Source organism: Nycticebus coucang, chromosome 13 (genome assembly GCF_027406575.1).
Source record: "Nycticebus coucang isolate mNycCou1 chromosome 13, mNycCou1.pri, whole genome shotgun sequence".
Classification (NCBI taxonomy): Eukaryota; Metazoa; Chordata; class Mammalia; order Primates; family Lorisidae; genus Nycticebus; species Nycticebus coucang.
Genome location: NC_069792.1, coordinates 41,212,898 through 41,227,330, shown reverse-complemented (window position 1 = coordinate 41,227,330; position 14,433 = coordinate 41,212,898). Strand labels below are relative to the sequence as shown.

Sequence of the window (14,433 nt, the reverse complement as noted above, 5' to 3'; positions counted from 1 at the left end):
TTGATTTTACTTTTAAAATTGTCATATCATTGTCAAATTACATTTGAGATTTGAACATGAGATTTGTATGCTTAAGAAAATAGAACAGGGGATTAAAAGGTTGAAAAGCACTGGTACATATTATTGCTAAAAATGAAGCACTTAAAATGGATGATTTCTGCCACCATACACTATTCATTACATGTTTTATAGTCTGTCCTACACTATTCAACAACATGTATTAATCTTACATAACAATGCCAGGTCCTGGCTCAGCAGCTAGGGTGCCAGCCACATACACCAGAGCTGGCGGGTTCGAATCCAGCCCGGACCTGCCAAACAACAATGACAATTGCAATAAAAAATAGCCGGGCATTGTGGTGGGCACCTGTAGTCCCAGCTACTTGGGAGGCTGAGGCAAGAGAATTGCTTAAGCCCAAGAGTTTGAGGTTGCTGTGAGTTGTAATGCCATAGCACTCTACTGAGGGTGACATAGAGACACTCTGTCTCCAAAAACAAACAAACAAACAAAAACAAAAAACAATGCCAGGTCCTGATATTATCTTACTCTCTAGAGGCTGTAATGTCCAAGATCAAGGTGGCAGCAGGGTTCAGTTCCTAACGAGATGGCCTTCTTCTTGCTGTGTTCTCACACAGCCTCTCCTCTTGCTGGTGCATGCCCACTAAGGAGGGGAGAGAGAGAGAGAGAGAGAGAGAGAGAGAGAGAGAGAGAGAGAGAGAGAGAGAGAGAGAGAGAGAGCTCGTCCTCTTCTTGAAAGGCCACTAGTTCATCAGGACCTAATCTAGCCTTCATTACCTCCCAACGGCCCCATCTCCAAATCCCATCACCTTGGAGGTTAGCGCTTCAACAGATGCATGGTGGGGGAGTGGGGACGCAAACAGTCCTAACACTACAGCAGTGGGGTCTTTGGTATAATGCAGGATTTTAATCTGATATAAAAATGCCAGGTCCTGGCCTATCAGATGAACCTCCAGACAGCTTCTAAATATCTCAGTTTAGTGGACTTTGGAAGATCCCAGGGACAGGAGCATTGACAGTGATACACCTAAAATGTACAAGAATGTACATGTGGGGTTATTTTTCAAAATTGAAATGGATCTGCAAAAAGTAGTGCAGTATCAGTCTCGTTACTATATCAAACGTAATGCATAAGGTTATTTATTGGAAGACCATACAGGAGCAGACCATCTTAAATTCCAAGTAACATAAATGTTATCTTTTATCTGCGTTTAAAGTATAGATTGCTAGCCAGAATAATCCGAATTTAGGACACTTAAATGACCTGAACCACATAGACATGAAGTCACTTAGCATATCTGGAGATGTAAAAATGGAACTTCTCTTGGTTGCCACAAAACAGAAATTTGTGGCTTTTACATTTGGAATCCCAGTCTAGATGAAAATAACTGTGCAATGAGAGTTTATATTCCAGCTAAGATCTGACTCTACCTTATGCTCCATTGCTTCTGTAAGAAAAGTAATAGTCCATTCTGATATAATTGGTCTAGGTACAACTTGGCCATCAGTATTTGTTTAAAGGTCTCCGGGTGATTTTAATATGCAAGTTGGATGGAAAACCCAGAGCTATCATGTTCTGGGTTGGGAACAAGAACACATTAATAAATTATACCTCTATTTTGAGTGCTGGAGATTATCTGCCAAGCATTTAAAAACATTTTCTGGTGCTCTGCAACCAGCAGCCTGTTTGTGCATGTTCACTGATGAAGATGGGTAGCCTGATGGTGGGAGCATTCGTTCTCTGGAGAGTATGGGACCACACCGCACACCTTTTTGGGAGTTGCACTTTTTTAGTCTTATCTTTGTATTAAAAACATGTATCTCTCTGATTAGTATTCCAAGGACCTTAGAACCTGTTTATATGACACCCTCTTCTCCAAAATGAGTTCTATTCTAAAAGTACTACTCATATGTTTATTCATCACTATGCCTGCCTGGCAATAAATTATATTGTTTGAGAGGGAGGTTGTCCATCATAAAGATGAATTGAGAAAAATCCTTTCAGCAATTCAAGTATGATAATTACCACAAGGTTAAAGCTGTGTGATATCAATACATGCGGACATTTAATCTGGATGTTCTATCTATATAACACCAAATATTCTAATATTTACAACTTCCAGATGTTCTCCAGATGGAGAAAATATTTAGATGGTTGAATTTTTGCTTTTCATCATGGCATTTTTTTTTTTTAAGAGAGTTTTACTCTGTGACGCAGTTTGGAGCGCAGAGTGCAGTGGCACCTTCATAGCTCACTCAAACTTTCTACCTGAGCCTTCTAAGTAGCTGAAACTATAGGCATGTGCCACCATGCCTACCTTTTTTTTTGACAGTCTCACTCTGTGAGTTGCCCTGGCTAGAGTGCCATGATGTCTATACATCACGGAAACCTCAAACTTTTGGGCTTAAGTGATCCTCCTGCCTCAGCTTCCCAAGTAGCTGAGACTACAGGCATCCACCATGATGCCCAGCTAGTTTTCTGTTTTTAGTAGAGATGGGGTCTCACTCATTTCAGGCTACTTTTGAACTCCTGAGCTCAAGCAGTTCACCTGTCTAAGCCTCCCACAGTACTAGAATTATAGGCATGAGCCATCACTCCCAGTCCCTAGCTAATTTTTAAATTTTTTGTAGAGACAAAGTTACTATGTTTCCCAGGCTGGTATCCAACTCCTGGCCTTGAGCAATTCTCCTGCTGCGACCTCCGAAAGTGCTAGGATTATAGGTGTGAGCCATCACACCGTGCCATCATGGTCCTTTGACAAGTATAGACTCATTAATACTTAGAACATAAAGGCAGGGTGCCTGTGGCTCAGTGAGTAGGGCGCGTGCCCCATATACTGAAGGTGGTGGGTTCAGCCCCTGCCAAACTGCAACAAAAAAATAGCCAGGCTTTGTGGCGGGCGCCTGTAGTCCCAGCTACTCAGGAGGTTGAGGCAAGAGAATCACCTAAGCCCAGGAGTTGGAAGTTGCTGTGAGCTGTTATGCCATGGCACTCTACCGAGGGTGATAAAGTGAGACTCTGCCTCTACCAAAAAAAAAAAAAGCAGAAAAAAAGCACATAGAACTTTTAAAAATATCTTTAAAGCTAAGCCATTTATCTTAAATCTAGTTGTAAGCTAATTTTATTATAGCTTTAGTTTGAAATTAAAACATTATGAGTAGATACATTTTTCTACACTTCAGCTATATTCATTCCATGATTTCTTGCAATTCTTGTCCACATGTACCCATATTATTTCTATAGTTATAATCAAAGTCTGGAAATAGTTTTGCTTTTTACCATTAGCATTAATAAAACTTTTTTTCTTTTCTTTTTTTTTTTTTGACCTGGGTTTGAACCCACCACTTCTGGGGTCTGGGACTGGTGCCCTACTCCTTTGAGCCACCGGCGCCACCATAAAACATTTTTTCATGTCCCTTATACTTCATATTATAACTATTATTAGCTATGTAATATTGTATTTGTATGGGGCTGTTTAGAATCTTTCACATTATAAACTATGCTATATATGTATCATAGTTGCTAACCTTTGAATTCTTCTTTAAATACTTTTGATGTTCTTTTTATTTTTCTCGCATTATAACAAAATAAATATTCTTTTTCAGAAATGGCCCATGAGATCAAGATTATACATCGGTGCTACTGGTCAGTTTCTGAAGCATTGTGTCTCTGGAGAAAAGGAAAATCATGATAAGAGTCCAGCAGACTCACAGCCTTAGGCTCTCTGTAATGGGAGCCGGTAAAAGTGGTGGCTATTGTTTTAAATGCTATGAAACAATTCTATGTTTATTATTTCAGACCTAACAAAAGTCATTTCTGGGAAAGTTTACATATGAATGCATAGTTAGATGCTCAGATTTATCTAATGTGAATGTGGAATGAAATCATCAGTCTTATATAAAACACACAGCTTATCTATTCAGTGTGAGTTCCTACTAAACGCAAATAATTGTTTATATATTCAAAGAATGCACAAGTTCTCTGTAATGTATCCATTACAAACTGAATAGATGATACCTATTGATACAGTCTGCCTGGTTGAAAAAAATAAATTTGGGTTTGTAATAGACCAGTATTCCATTTTTGTGAAAACCAGATTGTGCTCATAGTCGGTCTAAAGCCATTTCAGTTGGAAAGTGCAAGATTATTTATTCAATTTAGTTAAGTATGTGTGAAAAGACCATTGTAGTAATACAAAAATGCAGTAACTTCTATTCAGTATTTTTCCCTTTTAGAAAACTTAGAGTATTAGAAATGGTTTGTTCCTTAGGAAAGGGCTTGGCCACTTGCTTAGAGGGGTATTCAGTATCTTATTATGCAAATTGTGGAAGGCACTAGGAATCCTGACAGCCCAGTGGGAACAGTAGACCAGGTGTCACTGAGCGGCAGCACTAATCACCCTTCCTGATCAGTCCACATCCATCCCAGCCTGCTTCAGGTTCTGCATTAGATGAGCAGGTTTAGTGCAGCCGCTCTGGAGAGAGTAGGGTGTTCGGGGCTAGCAGGGGTCTCAAGTGAACCCCTGTGACCCTTCTTACTGTCAGTGCTGTGATCAGGCTCCTCCCCTTGTCAGTTCACAATCTATTCCCAAGCTATTCACAATCTACCTGCTTTGCCACTATGAAGTGGGAGAAATCCATTCTGATTTGGAGTTCTGGGAAGGATCTGTACCGTGAGAGGGTCTGAGAACACAGAGTGACTGTGCTGAGATGAATTCAGGCTGGAGCAGACACTTAATAATTCCTGATAGGAATCTCACCATAGCCTCCCCTGTCACACTGCACACTGACAGGTGCCCACGGAGCAGCAGGGCTGGCTAACTGCACCAGAGGCTTCAGTTTTCCGCAGAGGTGTTCATCAGGAACACACCAAACCCTAAAACAATGGGGTTCCATAGAGACATCTAACAAAAATGAACATCAGACATGTCTTTGCTGATTTAGATTCCCTTTTACCGACCTTTCTTGCTTTTGTCCTCAGTCTTTACTATTCTCCTTTCCAACTGTGTTTTGTTTTTACCTCAGTTTTCTTCTAGCCTCTGCTAGAAGAAGTGAAGGGAAAAGATCATTAGGGCTGTGTGCTGTCACTCATGCTTGTAATCCTGGCACTTTGGGAGGCACAAGTGGGAGGATCACTTGAGGCCAGGAGTTTGACACCAGCCTGGCAACGTAATAAGGTACCGTTTCTAAAAAAAAAAAGAAAAATTAGCCAGACATAGTAGTATGCGCCTGCAATCCCAGCTACTTGGGAGGCTGAGGCAGTAGGTCAGGAGGATTGCTTGAGCCCAGGAGTTTCAAGCTACAGTGAGCTCGATTATACCACTGGCTCCAGTCTGGGTGACAGGAAGACCCCATCTTTAAAAAGAAAAAATCATTTGAAGGTAAGAACTATTATTCACTTTTTTTCAGGTGAACATGACCATGTGTTAGCTCATATTTGATAGATTATAAATTAGATTATTTGAATGTGAATATACTTTTTAAAATGAAACTTTGTACATATTAAAATGTGGCAAAGATATTTGCATTTTTAAATATCTGTAAATGTATTTATCTACTCATATAATATTGAAAGGAATAAAAATTAAAACGAGATTTGGATTCAGCCATTTACTGTTGGCTGAATTCCACACCATAAGAAGTTATTGACATAGGCCAGATGCAGTGTCTCACGCTTGTAATCCCAGCACTATGGAAGCCCATGGTGGGTGGATTGCCCTGAGCTTAGAGGTTCAACATCAGCCTGAGGAAAAGCAAGACCCTCATCTCTAAAAAAAATAGCCTGGTGTTGTGGCAGGTGCCTATACTCCCAGCTACTTGGGAGGCTAAGGCAAGAGAATCGCTTGAGCCCAAGAGTTGGAGATTGCTGTGAACTATGATGCCATAGTGCCCTACTGAGGGTGACAAAGTGAGACTCTGTCTAAAAAAAAAAAAGTTATTGACATAAACACCAAAAATAATCTTTATCTTAAATGAAATTAAAACTTGTTTAAATTTACCTCAAACTGAGTTGCATACACTAAATTTGATAGCAAGAATTTGAGAGGAATGGGCTCAGCGCCCGTAACACAGTGGTTACGGCCCCAGCCACTTACAGTGAGGGTGGCAGTCTCAACACCAACCCGGGACTGCTTAACAACAATGACAACGGCAACAAAAAATAGCCAGGCATTGTGGCAAGTGCCTGTAGTCCCAGGTGTTTGGGAGGCTGAGGCAAAAGTCCAAGAGTCTGAGGTTGCTGTGAGCTGTGACACCACGGCACTCTACCAAGGATGACATTGTAAGACTCTGTCTCAAAAAAAAGAATTTGAGAGAAAAGACTTTCTTATTAATAATGCTTATGTATTAGTTTGGCTACAGTTTTTAAAGCATTTAATTAGGGAAAAAACTATGACTTTTGCTCAATACTTAGGCTTTTCTAAATCATCTTTGCCTTTCCTGCTAGTAGGCTTTGCCTGTAATGGTATTACTTGTTATTTCTTCTTGTCCAATAACAAATGCAATGTCAAAGAAGTATATTTGTCACAGATTTTCATAACATTTTATTAAATTGCTAACTATGACAGCTTTTGATAGGTTGGAATCTCAGAGGAGAAAGGTTTAAAAAGGAGCATGCTGTTTTAGTTAATGGTGTATGGTCAGGATAAGGGATATTATAAAAATAAAATGAAACACTAATTTGAAAATTACTTGGATATTTAACGAACACTAAGTAAAGATATGAAAATCTTTTTAGAAGGTAGATACCTACTTGGTGTTAGCTTCTTTACTATGCCGACATTAATGGAGAATTATCAGGACTGGGAGGGGAGGTATATTTGGATCACAGATCTCATAATCTGCAGGGAAATCCTCAGTTATGTTTCTTTCAATTCACTCAGATCTCCTAGAGATAAGATACTCAGTTTTAACAGACTTATAGAATTTTTATTGTTTCTTTTTCTGATTACAAAAATCTGTGTAGTGTAGTTTATATGTCAAGCTATATTAAAAAGTATATGTACACTTGTTTTAAAAAATAAACTTAACAGGGTGGTACCCATGGCTCAGGAGGTAGGGCACCGGCCACATACACCGAGGCTGGCGGGTTCCAACCTGACCCATGCCAGCTAAACAACAATGACGACTGCAACAACAACAACAACAACAACAAAATAGCCAGGTGTTGTGGCGGGCGCCTGCAATCCTAGCTACTTGGGAGGCTGAGGCAAGAGAATTGTTTAAGCCCAAGAGTCTAAGGTTGCTGTGAGCTGTGACGTAATCTGATAAACGTTGCAGTCTACCGAGGGCAACATAGTGAGACACTGTCTGAAAAAAAAAAAAAGAAGAAGAATGGATTGGAAAGTGAAAGTCCTGTGGTGAAGGTGAGCATTTAGACTGGAGTCAAGGCAGGCTATCTCTTTCACGCATTAATTGGTAATAAAAATGAGCGGTTTTATTTTGAGAAGGCTTTTTTGACCAAACTAGTCCAATCTACAGTTACAGATGACCTAAATATTTGCTTTCATATGTATTCATGGAGAACTTATTTAAATTTAGAAGAGCCTGTGCAAAAAGAAGATAAATTCTGATTGACTTTTCAGAAATTCACAGTAATTATTTTCGTTGAAATTGCTTCTTGGGTTAAATTATTCAATAATTTCTATTTCTCTCAAAGGGCCTCATTTTACATTCACAAAATGATCAATTAAAGATTAAGTATTCAGGCTCTAGTTTAAGTTCTTTTTCAGGTGATGAGCGGGGAGGAAATCTGTGTGTTTTCCAGCACATTACTTACCCTTTTTACTTTATGCCTCGGTATATCATAGTGTCATTCTGAGGAAATAATCCAATATAACAAAACATCTCTGCAGTGGCTAATGTGATTCACTCAGAAATCGACACAATATTTGGCATCGTGACATAAGACAAGTAACTTGTTGGCTGTATCTACAATTGTATTGCTTCTCAGCTGGCAAGGAGAAGAAATTACAAATCAAACAAATTGTTCCTGATTCCAATTTACCTATTAGATATTTTGAGAGATGGCTTATTCTAAATGTTCTTTTCTAACTATGTGTGGATTATTGCAAATTATATCAAACATGCATTTTGTTTAAAAAGCTATGAACTTTGACTCTTCTAACACTGGCAGATTCTGTCTTGGTGACAAATTCATGTTTGTTTGTTTTTTTAATTATTGCTGGAATGTGACTGATACCTATGGTTTCACAGATAATTTAAGATGCAATAAATAAACTATTGATGTCTTTCTCCAGTGTACACACTTTTGATTTTTTAGTTGCTTTGTTGTTGTCATTTTAAAAGTATCCAAAAACCAAGATGGCAAAATGTTAAAAGGGATACTAGGGAAATATTGTAAAATTGTTTATCTCGAAGACAATATGTACTTTTGTTAAGTCATGTTTGCTGTTGGTCTTATATGTGACTATTGTACTGAAAAATAAATGTCCTTTAAGTCCTGTAGATTATGACTATGAGCACCACACAGATGGCACTGCAAAATAGTTGGGAATAAAGGACATTAAGTATTCTTGCCTCACTACATAAACCTGGGAAGGGTTTCCTTTCTTATGTTTACATAAGCCTTAGTTTCAACTCAGAAGAGAAACTGGCTTAGTGAAATATACCTCAGTCACTCAAATGCTTTCATTATAAATTATAACATAGCATTTAGTTGTCAGAACCTTTTAAATTGTAAACTGGAGTATAATCTTAGCTATTAGACTTAAAGATCATGTCAGTAGTCATTTCCCGTGCACAAGAATGTTCCCTGAAGGGACACATGTGTTCTTGCCCTCCCAGGACCAAGAAGTTTGTCCTGGGGATGAATTTGAATCACTCATCTCCACTTATTTGGCCTTTGGTAACTGGGCGCCATTTCAAACAATGTGAAGTTGAAACAAAAATTAATTTCAACCATTTTTATCTTTAAATTCAGAAATCACTCGATATAAAAATTTATTTTTTATTTCAGATTAATATGAGGATACAGATGTGATTAGGTTACATGGTTTGCATTTGTTAGGAAAAGTCTGAGTTGTATTTGAGTTCTTCATCTAGCAAGTGTGTGCTATAATAAGGCATCTTAATTGTGTAGACGGGTATGTCAGGGGGGACAAAATATATTTGTATGATATCCTATTATTAAAAAAGCAGACCTTACTGTTGTGCAATTGGTTAGCACATGGTACTGATATAATAAAAAAGCAGACCCGTGCAAGATTGTTCCTATTCTGTGTACAGCGCATCTGTACCCTGACTACTGTAAGCCCCTGAAATGTGGACAACCATCAAGTAAAAAAGGTGGTATGTGATGGTAGAGGCAGGTGAGTCTAGAGAGAAAGAAAAGTGGCAAGTGCAAAGCTCTCTGCAGATCCTTTCAGCAAGAAGAGGCCAGTTCTACCAGTGTCCAGTGAGACTATCTCTTTGATTATATTATAGGGAGACAAAGGAGAGACTGCCTTGAAGAGGAGACCTGACTTCAGTACCAGACTAGACCAGACCAGAACAAGAAAAAAGGCTGCTAATGCTGGGCCACACTGAGAGGTCCAGTGAGCAGCCGCACTTGGCATCATGAAGATGGGGCCCAGTGGTCCTTTTTCCCTCCAGCCAGAAAACCAATGCCAGAGAATGGACAATGTCTAGGGTGATGGTGGTAATAGAAATGGCTTAACCCAGGAGAAAAGTTCTTGTTGTCTTAAGCAATGACTGCCTGTCTCTCCCTTTCCTGTACCCTGTGTAGGCACCAAGCAGGGTTCCATGCTTTGCTAACATGTAAGAGAGTGCACTGTCTCTTCCCTTGTTGAAAGGAAGCAGAGCTTCCTATAGGAATGGACAGTATCCTTCAGAGGTGGCAGGTAAGAGCTTGTTACTCAAGATGGAGATTTAATCAAACTGATAGAAGGAAAAAGAGAGAATTAAAGAGGTGTAGAAGAAGAAATAGATTCTAGAAAGAAACCTAGATCGTGCTGCTTTTTTGTTTTTGTTTTTGGAGACAGTCTCACTCCATTGCCTGGGCTGCAGTATAGTGGCAGGATCTGAGCTCACTGGAACCTTGAATTCCTAGGCTCAGAGGGTCTGGGAAACCTGACGAGGACTGCCCAGCTGGTCAGTGGCATAGCCTAGATTCAGACCCTTGCAGTCTGGCTCTGAGAATCTGGCTGCTGCCCTAGGCTGCCTGCTCCGTTAGCCACCTGAATGCCCTCTAGTCTGTGCCCTGAGTTTGGTTGGAAAACAACATCCTTTGCTGCAGGTCTCTCACTGTGGTAGGAACTTGGCATAGGGTTTCTTCTCAATAACTGTCCCTTTCCTTTCGCCTTCTTCCCCTCCGCTCACAATGTTGACATGAAATAATAGCTGAGAGCTGGGTGCAGTGGCTCACGCCTGTAATCCTAGCACTCTAGGAGTCCAAGGCAGATGGATTGCTTGAGCTCAGGAGTTAAAGACCAGCCTGAGCAAGAGTGAGAGAGTGACCCCATCTCTACTAAAAAAAAAAAAAAAAAAATCTAGCCTGGTGTTGTGCTGGGCACCTGCAGTCCCAGCTACTGGGGAGGCTGAGGCAAGAGGATCACATGAACCCAAGAGTTTGAGGTTGCTTTGAACTACAACATCAGAGCACTCTACCCAGAGTGAGATGCTGTCTCAAAAAGAAAAAAAAAAAAAAAAGAAAGAAAGACAGAGCATCTGAGAAAGCGATTGTCGGCAGCTCAGTGCACATCAGGTGTGTCTTCTCTGGCTGGCTAACTCTAGTAGACGAAGATGGCAAAGTGAAGTGCGATACAAAAACCACAAGATGCCATAAAGGAAAAGATAGGTAATTTTGACTACATAAAAAATAAATTCACAAAATGAAGAAGCCATAAACCAGGTCAAAAGACCAAAAACAAACCAGGGGGGAAAGTCACAACACATATGAAATCAGAACAGTAGTTCCCTTTCAATAAAATTGATTCTTAGAATTTAAAAAGAAGAAAAAGACCAGCAACTCAAGAAAATTCCACAAAAGGTATGAAGAAGCAGGCTTGGCGCCCATAGCTTAGTGGTTAGGGCGCCGACCACATACACTGGGATTGGCAGGTTTAAACCCAGCCCAGGCCTGCTATACAACAATGACAACTATAACAACAAAAAAACAGCCAGGTGTTGTGGTGGGCGCCTGTAGTCCCAACTACTTCGGAGGCTGAGGCAAGACAATCACCGAAGCCTAGGAGTTTGAGGTTGCTGTGAGCTGTGACAGCACTGCACTCTACTGAGGGCGACATACTGAGAAAAAAAAAAAGTTATGAAGAGGCAGTTCATGAAAAAAACTAAACAGCCAACATCTTTACGAAAAGATATACAAACTCACTTAAAATTAAGAAGCATAAATTCAGAAAGCAATGAAATAATGCATATGCTACCTATGATACTAACAAAAAACATCTACATTGGTTGGTGAAGGTGGAGAAACAAGGACTTTTGTGCAGTTAAAGTGAAGTTCTTTTGAATACAATTTGGCAAAATCACTCATTATTTTAAGTGTACATACTCCAGCTTAGCAATTCCATGTTAAACAATTTGCCTACCAGTATACTTACATTCTCCAAAGTATGTAAGAATAGTTATCACAAGTATTCATCATCTTTCACCCTATAATGTGGAGACTTAGCAGTTTTCCCAACCTTTAGTATTGGCTGCACCCAAGTAACCTATCAAAAATACAAACCTAAATATGTACCATAGTTGCTTCAGTCCCTTCGGTGGTACCCCATGATTTAAGGATGAAGTCTAACCCCGTAACTTGACTTACGAACCACCTTCCTGTGTCACTGCCCTTATTGTCCACCACTTCCTACTTTATATTTTAGGCTGTAAACACACACACGTGCACACACAGCTATTTCATGCTTCAGTGCCTTTGTTCATCACTCATCAGTTGATCCACAAATGTTTTTTTTTCCATTCTTTTTTTTTTTTTTTTTTGGTTTTTTGGCCAGGGCTGGGTTTGAACCCACCACCTCTGGCATATGGGACCAGTGCTCTACTCCTTGAGCCACAGGCGCTGCCCACACAAATGTTTTTTTTTAATACTATGAAAGTCACTCACTGTTCATTGATTACTAGAATCAGTTAGGAATTGCATTCAGTTGCTAAGACCCAACTATAGTGGCTTAAATAAATTAGGACCTTATTCTCTCATGTAAGAGAAATTGTCTGGTTCTACTTAAGGGTTGGATAAAAGAAAAAAACAGAAAAGAAGTCCATAAGTAGGCCATGTCCAGGACCGGTAAGGTGGCTTCATGGAAAAGTCAGGGTCCAAGCCTTCTACTTATTCCTCACTGGCTCATTGGCCGAGATTGGGTTCAAGGTCACCCCCACATGTAAGGAAGGTATATCAGTCTGGATATGGTTGTGGCACATGCTCTAGCTAATTGTAAAAGAAAGGGGCTTATTATAGGTTACTAATAACTTAAAGATTCATGAGATGAAACTAAGGCTGGATTTATAGTCAAAATTTCTGAAGGCACTCCATGGAACTGCCAAGGCAGCTGATATTTCTGCCTCATGGTTTATTTTTTTATGTAGTCAAAATTACCTATCTTCTCCTTTATGGTATCTTGAGCTACCAAGAAGTATCAGCTGCCTTGGCAGCCCAGTTCCATGAAATGACAAATGGGAAGCTGCCCCTACAGTAACTGACTGCAAAAGCATGCTGCCTTTGCTACATATGTGTAATGGTTAATTTTTGTCAACTTGACTGGGCATAGGGATGCCCACAGCTAACTAAACATTATTTCTAGATGCTACGAATGTTTCATTTTATATGTTGAAATCCTAACCCCAATGTGATGATATTAGGAGCTAGGCCCTTTAGGAGGTAATTGGTCATGAGGGTAGGGTCCTTGTGAATAGGATTCATGCTCTTATAAACAGATATAAGAATGGGCGGCACCTGTGGCTCAAGGAGTGGGGGGCGCCAGTCCCATATGCCGGAGATGGCGGGTTCAAACCCAGCCCCGGCCAAAAAACCACAAAAAAAATAAAAACAGATATAAGAGATCTTATTTATAAAAAGACACCAGAGAGCTTGTTTTCCTACTACCCCCCCCACCACACACACACATGCATCATGAGAGGATAAAGAAGAAAAATTCCAAACCAGGAAGCAGGCCCTCACCAAGCACCAGATCTGCCTGCACCTTCAGGTGGTCAATCCCAGCCTCCAGAATAGTGAGAAACACATTGCCATGGTTTAAGGCCCCCAGTGTGTAGTTTTTTTTTTTTTTTTTGTTATAGCAGCCCAAACCAATGAGGACACAGGGTGCAATGGTGCGGATGTTTCCAGAAGGGATTTGAACTGACATGCTGAGTGAAGTACATGATCCTCCCCTGGGTGAGGGGGCATCTGTTGGGGGCCTGAATAGAACAAAAGGAAGGTGGAATTTGCTCTCTGCTTGAGAGAGCTTGAACTGAGACATTACTGTTCTCAACACTCCTGGTTCTCAGACCTTCAGACCTAGACTGGAATCTCTACCACCAGCCCTTTGGTTTTCAGGCCTCTGTACTATATCACCACCTTTCCTGGGTCTCCAGCTTAGAGATGACAGATGATGGGACTTCTAAGCTTCCGTGTATTGTGTTAGTTTATATAAACATGTACATATAAATTCATATATATTTTTGTAGGCTCTGTTTTGCTGCATAAACTTGGCTAATATGATATTCATCAGCAAAATGCATGCCTCTTCGCCTTTTGTTTTTGGTTTTTTTTTTGGAGACAGACTTTGTTGCCCAGGGCTAGAGTTGTCATGGTGTCATCATAGCTCACTGCAACCTCTAACTCCTGGGCTCAAGTGATCCTCCTGCCTCAGCCTCCCAAGTAGTTTGGACTAGGAACCTGCCACAACACCTGGCTAATTTTTCTAGTTTTGTTTTGTTTTTTTAAATAAAGATGGAGTCTTCCTCTTGGTCAGGCTGGTCTAGAATGCCTGAGCTCAGGTGATCCTGCTACCTCAGCCTCCCAGAGTCCTAGGGTTACAGGCATGAGCCACTGTACCCAGCCCCTATACAACTTGATTTAGAATTCAGGTCTTGCATGAATGCATTTGATAGGCAGGACCTAATTCATATCCAGAATCCTAACTGCAAAAGAGTCTAGGCAGTATAATACTTAGCTTTTCAGTCTCTGAAGTATCCAATGACCAATAAAAGGAAGCTGGACTAGCTATTGAGTGAGTCTATGCCCAGCATCTACCACAGAAGGCAGGGGAAGCAGATAAATGGGTTGAAAGAAAATGAAATATATGTCGCTTAACGATGGGGATGGTTCTGAGAAATTGGTCCTTAGGTAATTGTGTCATTGCGCAAACATCACAGAGTGTACTTACATAAACCTAGCTGGTATAACCTACCATGCACCCAGGTTCTTTGGC

At 40.3% G+C, this 14,433-nt stretch overlaps 1 protein-coding gene across 5 annotated transcripts in view; it reads right to left on the bottom strand.

Moving 5' to 3' along the window:
- Nucleotides 1-14,433, bottom strand: part of LOC128563701 (uncharacterized) — a 42,865-nt gene that overhangs the window by 23,942 nt on the left and 4,490 nt on the right. Inside the window, exons 1-2 of one of the 5 annotated variants that reach the window (XM_053559132.1) lie at nt 4,780-5,667; nt 548-662 (exon numbers count right to left, since the gene is read on the bottom strand). The exons of 2 other annotated variants lie outside the window; for them this stretch is intronic. The gene's annotated coding sequence lies outside the window, so the exon portion shown is untranslated. Of the gene's footprint in view, nt 1-547; nt 663-3,547; nt 3,677-4,779; nt 5,668-14,433 lie in introns of those variants that run through there. 2 more of the 5 variants (XM_053559133.1, XM_053559134.1) reach the window with 2 other exon arrangements.